Here is a 16,349-nt window from a genome sequence, read left to right as displayed (position 1 = left end):
TTTCATAAATGTAGTTGGCCATAAGAACTGCAACATCCCTAAATATGTCCACCTTGGTAATGGTAGACCCAAAAATGGCAATGGGCCCTACAAGCTTCAGCTCATTAGGATGTGCCTTTACAACATCAAGGAACCACTACAGCTCTCTCTCTCTCTCTCTCTCTCTCTCTTTCTCTCTCCGTCTCTTTCTACGGGGGTCAAGTCTTGAGCACTAAGTCCAAGTGATGGAGAAAATGTTAAGAAGGCATGACGGCTCGGGTACATACCAAATGTACATCAAGATGATCCCCATTATGCGCATGACATATGCAATAATTGCAAGTAACATCACATGGATATGACATCTGTCTGCATATTTTCCAGAGCGACAACAATCATTTAGTCATTTAATGAAGCTGATTATGCTTATTAGCTGAATTAAGAGAAAGACCCCAACATCAAAATGTGCAATCTCCCCCAAAGAGCTGAATAAAAGTATAAGGAACCAAGAAGGAAAGCATTGTTAAGGCAACCCACAAGATAACATTCGCAGACCACCAGCCAGAATGCTACAATTCTCTAGGCTAGTGCGACTTGGATGTACCAGCTGTTGAGAGGAACATTGTGAAATAGAAAGTAAAACATCTAAGGTTTAATGCGCAGAATTCCTTCAGAAAGAACTCAGAGATATGAAGAGAAGAAGAAGATGTGCAGAGCATCTGTTTGAGAGAAAACCAGAAAGACGGAAACTGAAATTAAGTTATAACCCACTACAACACTGATCAGTCCTCTGTTTCTTATATACAGGAATTTAAAGATCAGTTACTAACAAAAACATCTAATTAGTTACAACAAACAGCCTGTTAACTACTTAAATAACAGTTTGTTAAGTTGTTAACTACTTGACATCCCCCCTCAAGCACACAGGACGAGAAAGAACTATGAGCTTGCTTCGGAGATGGAGGAAACGTTGAGTTGAAAGAGCTTTGGTCAAGATATCAGCAACTTGATCTTCAGATGGGAGAAATCGAACATCAAGAATTTTTTGCAAAACTTGCTCACGAACAAAATGATAATCAATTTCCACATGTTTAGCCCCAGAATGAAGGACAAGATTTGCAGCTAAATAAGTAGTGCTGAGATTATCAGCATAAAGAATAGGAGGCTAAAACAGGGGAACAAAGAGTTCTTTAAGCAATGACTGGATCCGAGTGAGTTCAACTGTTGCATTAGCCAAGCCCCTATATTTGGATTCAATACTAGAGTGTGAAACCACCTTTTGTTTAGAAACTGACCAAGAGACCAGATTACCTCCAAAAAATATGCAGCAGCCACTGGTGCTACGTCTATCATCAGGGCAAGATGCCCAATCCGCATCTATATAGGCAATAAGATCAATGGAAGAATATGGTTGGAAAGAAAGCCCATAAAACAATGAACCTTTGAGATAGCGAAGGACACGCTTCACGGCTTGAAGATGAGTAGAGTTGGAGCATGCATAAATTGGCAAAGCTTATTAACGGTATAAGCAATGTATAGTCTAGTGATTGTGCAATATTGTAGGGCACCCACAAGACTCCGGTACAAGCACTATAAGAAAAAAGGTCATTATTGATATATATTATCTTGACTTAAGGTGATATATGTCAATATTGTCTATTTAAATGAACAATAATGACATATACAACTTGTTTAAACCAATAATGACATATATAAAAAATTTTGAATTCTTTCATGACTTATATAATAGAATCTTGACAGATAATTTATAAGTCAATGTATAGTTAATATGTTCATATGTCAAGGTACTTAAATAAAAACAATAATGATAACAATTTGTTTGATATGTGTTGATCTAATTTACTTACTAAGTATTATAAATTGAAGTAAGAACAATCTATTTTGATTAAGGAAGTCAATGTTTTTTTAATAAATTATTTTAATAATGTTAATATCAATTTTCATTTTTTTATTTATCAAATTGATTAAATCATTTTTTTAGTCTATACCAATAACAATAATATAAATTTTTATAAATCATTTTTTATTCACTAATTTTAGTGAAATAAAATTTGCTACATTATGGTTTTTTTTTTTAATAACTGATATAAATAAAATCAATCTTAATAAACTATTTTTTTATTCATTGATGTTAATGAATATTTTTTTTATTTTTTTTGAGTTTGTATTAATATAATCTATTGTTATAAACTATTTTTCATTATTTTTAAATTAGTAATTAACTTGTATTTAATTTAAGAGTAATTAATTAAGTTATGTGAACTTGAAAATTAAGATAATTGAAATTTTTATTTATAAATTGACGGGCATAATATTAGGTTTCAAAATTTTACTTGTTAAGTTAACTCATACGAATTTAGATATTAGGAAAGAATAAAATTAATTATAGTATATTGGCATTATACAAGTTATAAATATATTCCATAAATTGATTCTCATAAAGTTGAGTATCATATAATAAGAATTTAAATTTTGGTGTGATAATATTAATGTTGGTGAAATTTGGATCGTTTATTTTATAATCTCATCCTTACCATTCATTTCAATTAGGAAATATTTAATCTTAGTGAAAAAATAGAAAATAAAAAATTGGATATTATAATAAGACGTTAGAATAGACTCACTTGAGAATCATTGCTCCAATCGTGATTTTTTTTTTTTTTTTAATAAAAGTCAATATCATGTTGTTTCCATCATTCGGGAAGCTATTTAATTATATATATTGAGTTGAAATTAGCAAAGTAGAGAATAAGATATGTAACTTTGTGACTACATACTATAATAGATTTAGAGTCCATTTGTGATTGATTTTAGTGTTTTTAATAATAACCCTTCCATTATAAATACTTTTAAGGAAAATTAGTTGGTTTGTAGATATTAGCTAAAAAAAAAAAAAACATTTTGATAATGATCAATAAAAGTGTAATTATTATTTTTTTTTTGAAGAATTACATATTATTATTTCTATAATTTTAGAAATGATTTTAAAAATTCTAATGTCTAAACATAAATAAAAAGGAGTGTGTTCGATGATATTCCTATTCTAAGTGCTTTTAATTAATATTGTAATTGTATTATTTTGTAAACTAATTTTCTAGATATAATCTAATTAAGGAAAATACAATATCCGGACCATAATTAAGCTCAACCCATTTCGATATATTCGGACCCAATCCAAGCGAATATCCAGGTGGGTTTATATTAGGGTTAGGGTTTCACTGAATTCGAATTTCCTTGGTGAAGAAGGCGAAGATCAGAGAGAGAAGGAAAGAAAGAAAATCAATGGTGTCGGTAGTGGGATGAGGTGTGGCGGTGCCATTCTGGAGAGCAGTGGGGATGATGTACATATCCTACTCGAACATTTGCGCGAATCTGTTGAGGAACTGCCTCAATGAGCCATTCAAATCCGAAGCCCTCACTCGCGAGAAGGTCCATTTCTCCATTTCCAAATGGGATAATAGCGTTCCCCAGAAGCCCAGTAATCCTCTATCTCTTTCGATTGTTGGTCTTTTCTTTAATTTGTTTTTGTCGATCCGCTTGGTTGCCGAGAAAAATTGAGGAAAAAGAGGAGGAATTAAAGCATAAACTCATCATAGCTTCATTTTGTCTTTTTCATTGAATTTAGTGGTTTGGTGACTCTGGATCTTTTTAGAATGCTTTTCAAGATCTGTTTGGTGGCCAAGAAACACTGAGGGAGAATGAGATTAAAAAAATTGCGTAGAAAATAATCATAAGCTCACTCTTTTTGTTTCAATCAGTTTTGGATTTTCTTTTTTTTTTTTTCAAATTGTAGTGTATGTCATATTTCTTTGTAACTGATTGTTTGATTAACAAGAATCTTGGTTGAAATTAGGATTTGTTTGGCTGCTGAGGCATTTTGAGTAAATAAGGGTGAAATTTTGAATTATTTTTCATTGGCCTGAACGAAACTTAGACTATACTATACATTATAGGACTTTTTATTTTCTTTTCTTTTTTCTACTGGAAACTGAAACAGCAATGTAAAAAGAAGGATTCAAATTTTCATTTTTTTTGTTTGTTCCTTTGATTCTCAACAAGCAATTGAAGGGTTAGGATTATTTTGACTTGTACTTCTTGGTTGAGATATACATTGCGAAAGGAAAATGTTATAATCTTACTCTGAGCCCATGTACTAGATGACTTGGATGTTGCCACGACAATGCCTTGTGGCTAACATGTCAAAGCAATGGGTGAACATCTTAGCATGCATGGTGCAAACTGTCAGCATGCATGATGCGAACTGTCATCATTGTGAAGAATTGGTAATAGGTTTGCTAACAGTATTTTCCATTTCCCGTGTCAATGATGATGTTGGTTGCGTTAACCTCTGTCTTCACAAATGTGTTTCCATCTCCTGCCTATGGTGTTGATGCGTGTTTAGAGTGGTAGAGGAATTATAAGGAACTTATAATCCCCTTGGTTTTCCGTGTGACTTATTAATAGAATGTAGACAAAAGCCCCACTCCATGCTTTTTCTGATTGTGAAAGGTTGTTTGACCTGCTACTGTTGTTTTTTTCCAAAAATAAATAAAATTTTTAATTTTTTTTAAGCAAGAGGGAATTTATTTGAAAAAACCTTTGACTGTTAGTGAGTCTCATAAGTCAGCTGGATAATTTACTTCAAGGTAGAATCTTACAAAGTTTTGAGACCTAAAAGGGTGATATACTTCTACTAAAGAGCTTAATGGATAGGTTTTATAATTTAACTTTTTTGCATGTTAAATAGAAACCTCTTCACCATACAGACTTTTTTTTTTATTATTATTGATTAATACTTCATTAGAAGTTATGTCTATGCCGAATAGGCTTCTATAGGTGAAAATCCTTGCTTGTTCAATGTTAGACTACCAACAATACGTGGTTGTATAAATGAATTTCATTCAGTCTGCAGTATAAAATTCCCTCATTAATTTATTTTTTGTTGTTTGCTATCTAATTTCCCTACTTTCTAGTTAGTTGCTGAGTGTGTCAGTAACCATATTGGTGAATGTTTGCTTTTGATTATTTTCAACTGGTGATGCATATTAGTTGTATAATATGGAAATTATTTCAGTGTTTGTCATGAGATAATTGTCCACTTCTCTGAATTTTCCTATTGTCTTTGATCTTTTCTTTATTGTGTGACAATATAAAAAATATTCTCTAGTATAAATGTTGTTAATAAAATAAGAGTGTTTTATATCCACAAGGTTTTATTAATTAAATTGATGAACATTGTTGAATCTGCAAGCTTGGGATGCAACCTTCTTGATAAAATTGGTGAATACAATTGACTCTACAAGCTTGGGATGTAGTTTGGGGTGGGGGAAATGATGTTAGCCACGAGAAAGTTTGATTATAAGGAGGAGCCAGTTTTCCCATGTTGGTGCTGCTTGTGAAAAATTGAAGGAGAATATCCTTGATTTTTTATTTTGTTAAGTTTAGATGCATTTGGTGCATGAAATTAATAGTGAGTATGATTTCTATGAATTTGAATTTAGATATTTCATTATTTATGATTGAGATAATTAAAATTTCTGCTCAACTTTAATTTCAATTATTTCTTGGGTAATGTGAGTTTTTATCTATTTAAAAGCCAAAATAACATGAAAGATATATTTGGAACATTCTTTTTCTCTTTTCCTTTTTGCATTCCTTTTAGAAACTAAAAAGAAGTATATTTTTATAGTTATTTAGGTCCATAATATAAAAGCACAATAATTAAACTTAGAATTCATTCTTAAAAATATTTAATTGTAGTTAGATATCTAATTTCTCAATTTGAGTTTTCTTTTTGTTAACATGGTTTGTTTTTTCTATCATAGGTTTGAGATAGAGGTGTTGGCGATTTTGGGGTCTTTTTAGAGGGCAATGCTTGAAGATTAATGCTAGAGATATGGTATCTACAAATTGCATATATGTTTGATGTATTCTTGTAATGAAAGTACCTTATAATTTGAAAATGGCTATTTTGATATTTGTTACTTACTTTTCTATTAATGTTATGTCTATCCTATTAGGTATCCAAGAAAAAAAGAAGAAGATGATGAAGAATTAGAGACCCTCTTACGAAGATAGTATTGTACTTTTTAATTTAAGTTTGTATATTATCTTAATTGAATGTTTGTAATTAATTTTTTATATATAGAAAATAGAGAGTAACTAGAAAAATATTTATTCCATTGTGTTTTTAATATTCAAATGTATATATAATATTTTTTTTCCTTGATTAATAGTTTATTTGTGTGGTTTTAGGACTTAATTATTATAATAATAATTAAATAGTACCAAATATGGTAATAGGTTAATTTTCCATTAAAAACTAAAAATTGTAATAAAATAATATTAAATTTTTCATAGGCAACCTTGATAGATGGTTAATGCCCAACATTGACATCTGCAATAGCGAGAAACCTTGACATATTATACTTATCCTTAACATTTGTTGCAGCAACCTTGACAGAAAAGCAAGTTAACATTAACATAAGATCAAAGAATCTTGACATATGTTGAATCCAACCGTGACAAAAGTGAAAGAAACATTGACATATGTCATACTAACAAAGATTCCATAATTAGTAGAAATAGAAACAATCTTCATATATGTAAATGTCAATGTAGATTTAAACTTTTCTTGACACTGGCATAGATGACATATATGAATAGTAACATACCTTGACAGATATACTATATCTTGATGGTGAAAAACTGTCAATGAAAGCCTTTTTCTTGTAGTGAATGTGGGATCTTCTAATCTACTACCATCAACTATGGAAAGAACAAGGCCAGCAGCCATTGGGGAAGTCATGGACTTTGATTCAGACAAACCAGCACGTTAAAGAAGATCAAAGATATATCTAGCTTGACTTAAATGCAAAGAAGATCCAGAATTCAACACTTCTATTCCAAGAAAGAAGTTTAGAGGACCAAGATTTTTGAGAGCAAAGCAAGAGTTTAAGGAGGATATAAGTTGTTCAATGAGCAAGAAACTTGAGCCAGTGACAATAATATCATCAACATAAACCAAGACAACAAGTATGGTAGAATTGTTACAGTAAACAAACATTGATGTATCTGCTTAAGACATGGAAAAGCCCCATTTAACTAAGGCGAAGCTGAGTTTGGTGAACCAAGCCCGTGGAGCTTACTTCAGACCATACAATGCCTTGGTAAGTTTACAAACAAAGTTGGGCTTAGAGGGATCCACAAAGCTTGGGGGTTGTGTCATAAAAACTTGCTCAGATAAATCACCATTAAGAAAGGCATTATGAACATCAAGTTGTCTGATAGACCAGTTTTTACTCAATGCCAAAGAGAGAACCACACGAATAGTAGTAGGTTTAACCACGGGACTAAAGGTTTCAAAGTAATCAAAACCGAGAGTTTGATGAAATCCTTTCACCACCAAACATGCTTTAGAGCGTTCAACAGTTCCATTAGGTTTATACTTCAATTTATAAACCTAACGACATCCAATGATATTCTAATTAGACGGAAGAGGAACTAAGACCCATGTTTTATTGTTCACAAGAGCTTCAAATTCAATGTGCATAGTTTGCTGCCATTTAGGAACTTTAGCAGCTTCCTTAAAGGAATTCAGTTCACTAGGTGAATGAAAAATAGTCTCAATAGGGGACAAATATCTTAGGTTTGAAAATGCCATTTTTGGCATGCGTTGTCATGGGATGACAAGAAGGAGGAACATGAGAGAAAGACGGTTGAGCTATTGGAATAGGTGCAACTTTAGAAGAGGAAATTGAAACACTATCATTAGAGATTGGAACCAGCTCTGAAGATGGACTGGATGAGGAAGGCAAGAGGGAAAATATTGGAGTGGTTGGTATTACTAAAGGAATGGCACAATGAGAGGGGAAAACATGACAAGGAGGCTGAACTGTAGAATGCTTAGCAAACAGGAAATCTAGTTCATCAAAAATAACATGTCGTGATATATGTATTTTTCCAGTGGACATGTTTAAACAAAGATATCCTTTATGCTTAGAACTGTAGCCAATAAAGGTGCATTTAACTGATCGATATGCAAATTTATGGCGATTAAAAGGGCGGAGAAAAGGATAACAAGTGCAACCATGGACACGAAGAAAATAATAATCTGGTAGACAATGGTAAAGAGTCTTATATGGAGAAGAAAAGTTCATAACAGAGGAAGGAAGCCTATTAATCAAATATAAAGCAGATTGGAAGGCAAAAGACCAATATTTATGTGGAATAGAAGCATGAGCAAGCAAGGAAAGACCTACTTCAACCACATGCCTATGTTTTCTCTCCACACGACCATTTTGTTGAAAAGTGGATGGACAAGATACTCTATGCAGAATCCCAAACATACACAAGGTATTAGGAAAGGCTTGAAACTCTCCTCCCCAATCAGTTTGAAGCATTCTAACTTTAGTATCAAATTGAGTCTCAATCATCACTTTAAATTGAAAAAAGACAGAGATAGCTTGATCTTTAGAAGCTAGTAGATACAACCAAGAAAATCTTGTATGGTCATCCACAAAGAGCACAAAGTATCTTGCACCATTAGCACCAACAACAGGGGCAAGGCCCCATAGATCAGAATGTGCAAGAGCAAAAGGCTAAGAAGCTCTGGATTCAGACAAAGTAAAAGATAAGTGATGGCTCTTTGCCATTTGACAAGGTTCATAAACACCTGTCCAATGTTCTGGGGGCAAGCTACAAGCACTCAAAACTTTATTGACTATTTTACGTGCAGGATGGCCTAACCTGAAATGCCATAGAACTTCCTTATTGGGAAGTTGTAATATAGATGACATACATGGGACCTCAATTGTTAAGCTTGTTCTTCCAGCAAGTTTATTATCATCAGGATCTTGATATCTTCTACTAGGTGTTGAAGACGACAGTTTGTATAAGCCATAGTTAAGGTTGCTTGGGAGAAAAGCCTTCTTCGAAGCTTGATCCTTCACCACAAATCCATTAGTAAAGAATTCCACAATAACATTATTGTCAATACACAACCTATTCACACTTATCAGATTGGTTGTAAGTTGTGGAACATGTAAAATATTTTTTAGATTTAAAGATCGAAAAGTTGAAGAATAGTGGAGTGTCGAATATTTGAGATATTTAAACGATTACCATTTCCAACGACGACTTTGTCTGAACCAGCAAATGGAGTATGTGAATTCAAATTGTTGAGATTTGGAGTTTGGTGATGCGTAGCTCTGATATCCATGTACCAGCTTCCATCTCCAACAGTGGACGAAATTGCAACCATTGCATCAAGCTAATTGTTCATTGTTGGTTGATAAGTTTAATCAAATCTATGATAGCAATTAATCGCAATGTGACCATATTTACCACATACTTGGCATTGTGGTTTTCCATTGCTGCCACCATAAACATTATTGAAGTTTTCAGATGAGTAAAACTGGTTATTAAAGCTACCTCTTCCTGGACCATGCCCAAAATTTCCACCATTGTTGTTATAGTGGCCTCTCTCACGGCTTCTACCAAAATTCTGATGATTAAATTGTTGTTGATTCTTATTGTCTCTACCTTGAGTCTTGAATTGACCAGACTTTTGATTTTTTTTGTTATGACCTTGAAGGTTCATTGTTGCAATATTTGTTTGTAGGAGATTTGTTTCTTCTGTTGTGTATTGTTGTTCCAATCGATTTTCATGAGTCAAGAGCATGCTATGAATTTCTTCTAGGCTTAATGGTTCATGCCTAGAGGTAACTGAAATGACAAACGAATTGTACTCTGCTCCGAGTCCTATAAGTAAATAGAGAATTCGATCTTGCTCTGTAATGTTTTCTCCAATTGCAACCAGGTTATCTACAATGGACTTGATTTTGAGTAGATATTCCATCATACTCAATCCTCCTTTCTTTGTTGTCTGCAGTTGGAAGCGAAGCTGCATGATATGAGCCTTTGAAACTGCTGAGAAAATTTTCTCTAGAGCAGTCCAGATTTCTGATGCAGTATCAAGGTCGATAATCTGTGACATCACTCCTTCTGTTAAAAAAGAATAAATCCAACACATTACTAAGCGATTCTAATATTTCCATATACTGTATTCTGGATTTATGTTCTTTGAATCGCCAAGAAACCGTGAAGGAGTAGGGATTTTTCCATGGATCATCTCTTCAAGGCCATTTGCAATGATGATGTTCAGCATTTGAGTTCGCCACAGTAAGTAATTTGATTGATCGAGTCTTACCGTGAATGCCTGATTCAATGATGGCATTGTATGATGAGTAAAACTAGAGTTAGGATGATCCGTGGAAGACGTTGATCCTTCTGATGCCATGGAAAAAAGATTTGCAGATGTTAGTTGATGGCTCTGATACCAAGAAAAAACTCAGAGATATGAAGAAAAGAAGAAGATGTGCAGAGCATTTGTTTGAGAGAAAACCAGAAAGATGGAAACTGAAATTGAGCTATAACCCACTACAACACTGATCAGTCCTCTGTTTCTTATATACAGGAATTTAAAGATCAGTTACTAACAAACACATCTAATTAGTTACAACAAACAATTTGTTAACTACTTAAATACCAGTTTGTTAAGTTGTTAACTACTTGACACTTTCTGCTCTTAAACAATCTCGCACACCCTTGCACCCTTGTAGTTTCTCCATCTCTGTTAGGGCACCATGGCCATATCTCGAATTGCCCATGCTAGTAGATTAGTAATGAAGAACACCAAACCATATACATATCTAGCCATCCAAAGGTTTGGATGGTTCTAAAATTGGCTAAACCAGGATTCTTCCATGGCTTTAGGATGCCGCCCATTGTCACTGTTTGCACCACTCTCCATTTATACCTGAATGTCAGCAACACTCCTCATAGCAAAGATCATAAACAATGTGAGGCGAAGACGGGTCCTATTTCACCAGACTCTCTTTACCTGCACTGTTGAGAAAGAACCAGTCTGACACCAATGACCACCGTCTTCTTTACTTGAACTCTCTCAGAAGCATTTTGATCAAAACGACCAACCCAAACATGATGCCTAACTTTCCAAAAAAATACCATAAACAGAGGAGAGGGTGAAAAAAAACAGAGCATGCACAAGAGAAGATAATACCATTGAATCCAACTCCAATTTATGAGGATCAAGGAGCTTTTAAGAGTTGGTGGGAATTTTTGAGTGGTTTTAACACATGAACAACGACATAACCACCATGCAACTCATTCAGGTGAAACAGAGACCAAGCAAACAGAAATGAGAAACAATTTTAACACATTAGATAGTAAAAAAAAACATCCAAATATCAACAAGAAGTGTAATATGACTGTAACAATAGAAAACCTGGGGTATGAGATAGCTAAACCTGAGCGATTCCTCTGGAGCAAAAGTTGCTTAGCTTACAGTAGATAGTAATCTCCTTACTCTGTTTCTTTGTTTCCACTGTAAAGACTCTTTTGCAGCAACCTCTCCTCTATAACTAGCTCACTTCTCTCTTGTTTGCAACGCCCAAGCTAAAAAAAATATCTCTCCTAGCAACCCAAATCAACCTCTCCAACCAGCTTACAACTTTCTCAATCTGGCTTCTTCCAAAATCTCATCGCCTCCTTTTCCTGGTAAACTTTCTCTCAAGCAAACAAAAAATACCCCAGAAAATCCTCTCTCTCGTTTGCTTGCCTCCCAAGCTAAAATGAACACACCCTCAAAATCTCTCACCTCTCCCAAAACTGGATACGCTCTTCCGTCTACCCCTCTGGCTTGCTCTCCAAGTTAACCTATCCAACCAGCCTGCAACTCTCTTAGTATCACCTCCTCCATAACCTCTCATCTCAACCCAAAAACAAGAATATCTCCTTGCCTCCTTTTCCTGGTAAACTTTTTCTCAAGCAAAAGAAAAAATGCCCCAGAAAATCCTCCATCTTGTTTGCTTGCCTCCCAAGCTAAAATGAACACACCCTCAAAATCTCTCACCTTTCCCAAAACTGAATGCGCTCCTCCATCTACCCCTCTGGCTTGCTCTCCAAGTAAACCTCTCAAAAAATATCTCCGAAACCCAGTAACAAAATCACCTCCCCCTCTAACAGCCTGCAGATTTCTCACAATATCCCTTGACAAGTGTCTCTTCCCCATTGCATCTTCTACCCATGATTACTACCCAAAAAGTGCTATTTTACACCTTTAAGTCATTATGTTTTAAGCACTTTTGTGTAGTAATTCTCCATCTTTATTCCAATTGGCATGTTAAGGACCTAGCAATGACTTCTAATCATATTTGTGGCTAGTTTTAGTGTTTTGACAGCTTTTTGGATCATTAAGACAAGCCAACCAAAGGAGAAAAGCAAAGAAAAGCAAAAAGAAGCAAAGAGGAAAACAGAGGACAGCAGCTGCAGTCTTCTTTAGCACTTTTGGAGCACTTCCCGAAGTCCATTTTCTATGCTATATACCATTTCAAAGCTCAGGAAGTCAAGAATCCAACGCTTCAAACCGTGTACGATTTGGAGCTGAAACGAGGAAGATATGGCCTTCGGAAGGCAACTGCTCCAGGCTTGTGCAAAATTCGCACACCCCTTCAGCTTGTGCGAATGGTGTGCGAAACTCGCACACCCCCTCAGCTGTGCGAATAGTGTGTAAAACTCGCACACCCCCTTCCAAATTCGCACAGCCCATGCGTGGTGCGAATTTTCCTCTGTTTCTGCCAACTCCACTTTAGATATTTTCTTTTAGATATTTTTGTATAAATTTCCATTCTTCTCCTTGTAATCCACCAATCATAAGATTTCTTAGCTAGGAAGGTTGGAAAAACTTATCTATTTATATTCCCTTGCATCTGTTGTAACATATATTGAAATATAGAAATATATTTTCACGCACAGAGCCTTGCTATGTTTTTCCTTCTCTTTCTTTCTCATTTTCTTAGTAGCCAAACATCCTTGGAGGATGAAATCCCCAAGGATGAGAGGCTAAAACCTTTTAAGTTTCTCAAAGTATGGATGTTATGCGATGGCTTGGATGCAATCCCATGGAAATTTCTCGCACCTGGAAAGTAAGGTAGTCGTTTTTCATTAATGGTTCATTAATGCAAAGTTTGGTTTTTATTTCCTTTGGACAACTTCCAACGGCCAATACTTGATAAGCTTTTGGATTTCTATCCATTAGTTATCTCCTACGAGCTATTGGAAGGTGAGGTTTTCAATTCCAAGTTTTGCATTAATCCATTAGAACCAATTTCAATGGCCATTGAAATGTGAGTTTATCACCTGGAATGACTTTGAGTTGCCAATATTTGGTAAGCTTTTAGCTTTAGACTAATAGTTATCTCTTACGAGCCATTCAAAGGAAGTCTAAGGTGAATAACCATTGATGAAATTCACTACCATCTGTTTTGCCATTTTAAAGGATTAAAACTTGATTTGCTAAATCCATACCGGTTCGGGAAGCAAGCATCACCATAGTTGCAACCCCAACGCGAGGAGCCTATCCTGAGATTTCCAATTTGCATAAGAGCTAGAGCATAGCTATCCTATCTTTGAGAAACTTGTTTTTACACCCTTTCATTTTAGTCTTTAATGTTAACTTAAATTAGTTTAAATCTTTCTAAAACATTTACATCTTCTTTTAAAACTAACATCCATAAGAAAATCACCTATTTTCCTAATTTGAATATCACTTGTGTTTGCGAAAACCCTTCCCAGTGAACGATCCTAGAACCATTATGCTATAGTAGCTTGGCTACTTTAGTAATAGTATTTAAGTTATAAATTTTGTTGATACGCCTTTAAAGCTAAGCTACCATGAGTCGAATCAACCCACTAATGTGATTCTCCACCAACCAATCAGGAGGCAGCACGTGGCCACCCAGAATCGTGACACCTGGCAAAATAAGTTGTAGAAAATGCATGAATATAAGCCCCAAAATGGGGTCTACACATATTTATCTCCATAAATTATAAATGGAGTAAAGAAGGTTTAGTAATAATAGAGATTATGGATTAGCAAAAAAGATCATTAATATAATTAGTACATGATTGTAAAAAGTTAAAATAAATATGTGAATTTAAGAATAAGTGAATTATTTTTACTTATTACTTAAAAGTTATTTTTAACTTTAAGTTATACCATTAAGTTATTTTATCAAACATACTTAATTTACTGAATGACTTAAATTAAGTTATTAAGTCTCTTTTTAACTCAATTTTTTTTTTCTTTCATTCTTTCTCAAATTTATGTGGGATGATTACTTGTGGTCTTAGTTATATTTAAAATCAAATATTATGTTGGAAATATTACTATCATTTTGGGTTATATAAATTACCATATTTTATTTATTAAACAATGGATTATCATGAAAGGATAATTTTTTTATTATAAAATAATTCAATGTTATTCTCTTTTGGAAAGCAATAAAGCACATTATTATAATTAATGACTCACCATAAACACATTATGTAAGATAAATCAACCAAAGAGTTTTATTCTCTTTTTTTTTCACATAAATTATGAACATATCTTTAATTCAAAAGAATTGTTTTTCCCTAGACTTTCCCCTTTATCCATTTTTTTTTTTTCCTTTTTAAATAAAATATAAGTGTGAAATAACAAAGCTATCATTCTATCTTTAATTCAAGATGGTGTTGGTTTTTTTGTTGAATAGAAAAAATCGAATATTTTGATTTTTTTTTTTATTTAACTAAAAATAATATGTTGATATTAACTAATATAATTAAATTAAATCTATTAATAATAAGTTATCTTTAATTATATTGAGTGATATCAAGAAATTGTCTTTAATTGAATAAATAAATAAACCAAATATTTTATCTTTTTTTATTCAATCAAAAAACAAACACAACTTAACTCTTTTCTTTAACTCTATTTTTCTTTCTTTTGTTTCCTTTCATTTTTTTTCTCAAGTGTGTGCAACCATTCTTTGATTTTTATTTTTATTTTTATTTTTTTAAGGATGAAAAGTGAATAAAGAAAAAAAATGAAATTAAAAAAGAGGGTTAGGGTTTGAATAATTATGATTAAAAGGTTAAAGAAAATGATAATTTTGTCATTTCATATTAATAATCTATTACTAAAAAAAATGAAGTAGATGTCGGGGAAATATTAGGTGGATGTGTGTGGACCCCGCATTTTGGTTCATGCGGTTTCTCACTCGATGGCGAGCTCGATTTTGTTATTTGAAAAATGAAATTTATTGATTAAGAAAAATGACTTGGAGTTGCCACTTATTTTTGTTTTATTTTTAAAAGGGTAAACAAAATAAGAAAGAAAACCTTAAGTGTGACTCCTTATTTTGGAAAAGGCTGTCTGTGAAAAATCGGATCGGGCTCGGGGGTCAGGTTACTTATCGGGAAGGTACGATAAAGACCGTAGCACCCCTCTAAGTCCTTAAAATTGGGTCTCTACTAATAAAATGAAGCTGATGTGACAATTGATGTGGAAATCAATGAATACTCAAGGTGATCATACACGTGAGAGAATCAAAACACTCAATAAAGAATCGACCGAAGTGAGAACGGGGCATACCTTGGCATCAATCGATTAATGCGCTATCAAGAAATAGGGTTAGTACACAATTAAAAGAATAATCTCATGTGTGATAATCAATCAATCATGTGTGATAATCAAATCAATCAATCAGTCAATCAATCATAAAATCACTTATGTAGGGCCCCCACCAAAGCCCGTTTATTTTGCATGAATTAATGTCACAAATTCCATTATTCTGGAATTATGAAAAATTCATTCATGCTTATTAAAATCAAGAGGAGCAGAAGATTGTTTGAAAACCAAAGTGGAATTAAAACTATTCGAGAGAAAATTGGATTTTTGAAATTTATTTGAAAAATTGGAGTTTTAGAGATTATTTGGAATTCGGATTTTTAGAAATTAAATGTAAGAATGAGAACTTTAGAAATTAAATTTGAAAGAAATTGGAATTTTGAAAAATTAAACTTTAATGATTGGAATTTTTAAAGGAAATAAACAAATAAATAAATGAAATAATGATAATAATAACGAAATAATATTTAAATGAGTGAACGTGAATACTGGAATTTTTTAGATTAAAAATTAGATTTGGAAATCGGATTTTTGAAAATTTGAATTTTAATGATTGAGATTTTTAAAGGAAATAAATAAATGGATAAATGGAATAATGATAATAATAACGAAAATAATAATGATTAAATAAATAAGTGTGAAAAATTAGAATTATGGGAATTGGGGATTAGAATTTGAAAACCGGAATTTATAATTATTGTTATTATTTCTTGAAGATTTATTTTTAGATGATAATTTTAGTAACTAGACTTTTTGAAAAATTTATAAGAAGATGAAATTTAGAAAATAATAATAATAATAATAATAATAATAATAA

General features: G+C 33.0%; 1 pseudogene; it reads right to left on the bottom strand.

The window, feature by feature from the left end:
• Positions 1-211: 211 nt before the first annotated feature.
• Positions 212-10,813, bottom strand: LOC117911540 (annotated as a pseudogene).
• Between the last annotated feature and the right edge of the window lie 5,536 nt (positions 10,814-16,349).

The sequence above is a fragment of the Vitis riparia genome, chromosome 3 (assembly GCF_004353265.1).
Source record: "Vitis riparia cultivar Riparia Gloire de Montpellier isolate 1030 chromosome 3, EGFV_Vit.rip_1.0, whole genome shotgun sequence".
NCBI classification, from domain to species: Eukaryota; Viridiplantae; Streptophyta; class Magnoliopsida; order Vitales; family Vitaceae; genus Vitis; species Vitis riparia.
The sequence above is the reverse complement of the archived record's forward strand: the minus strand, read 5'-3'. Positions and strand labels throughout refer to the sequence as shown.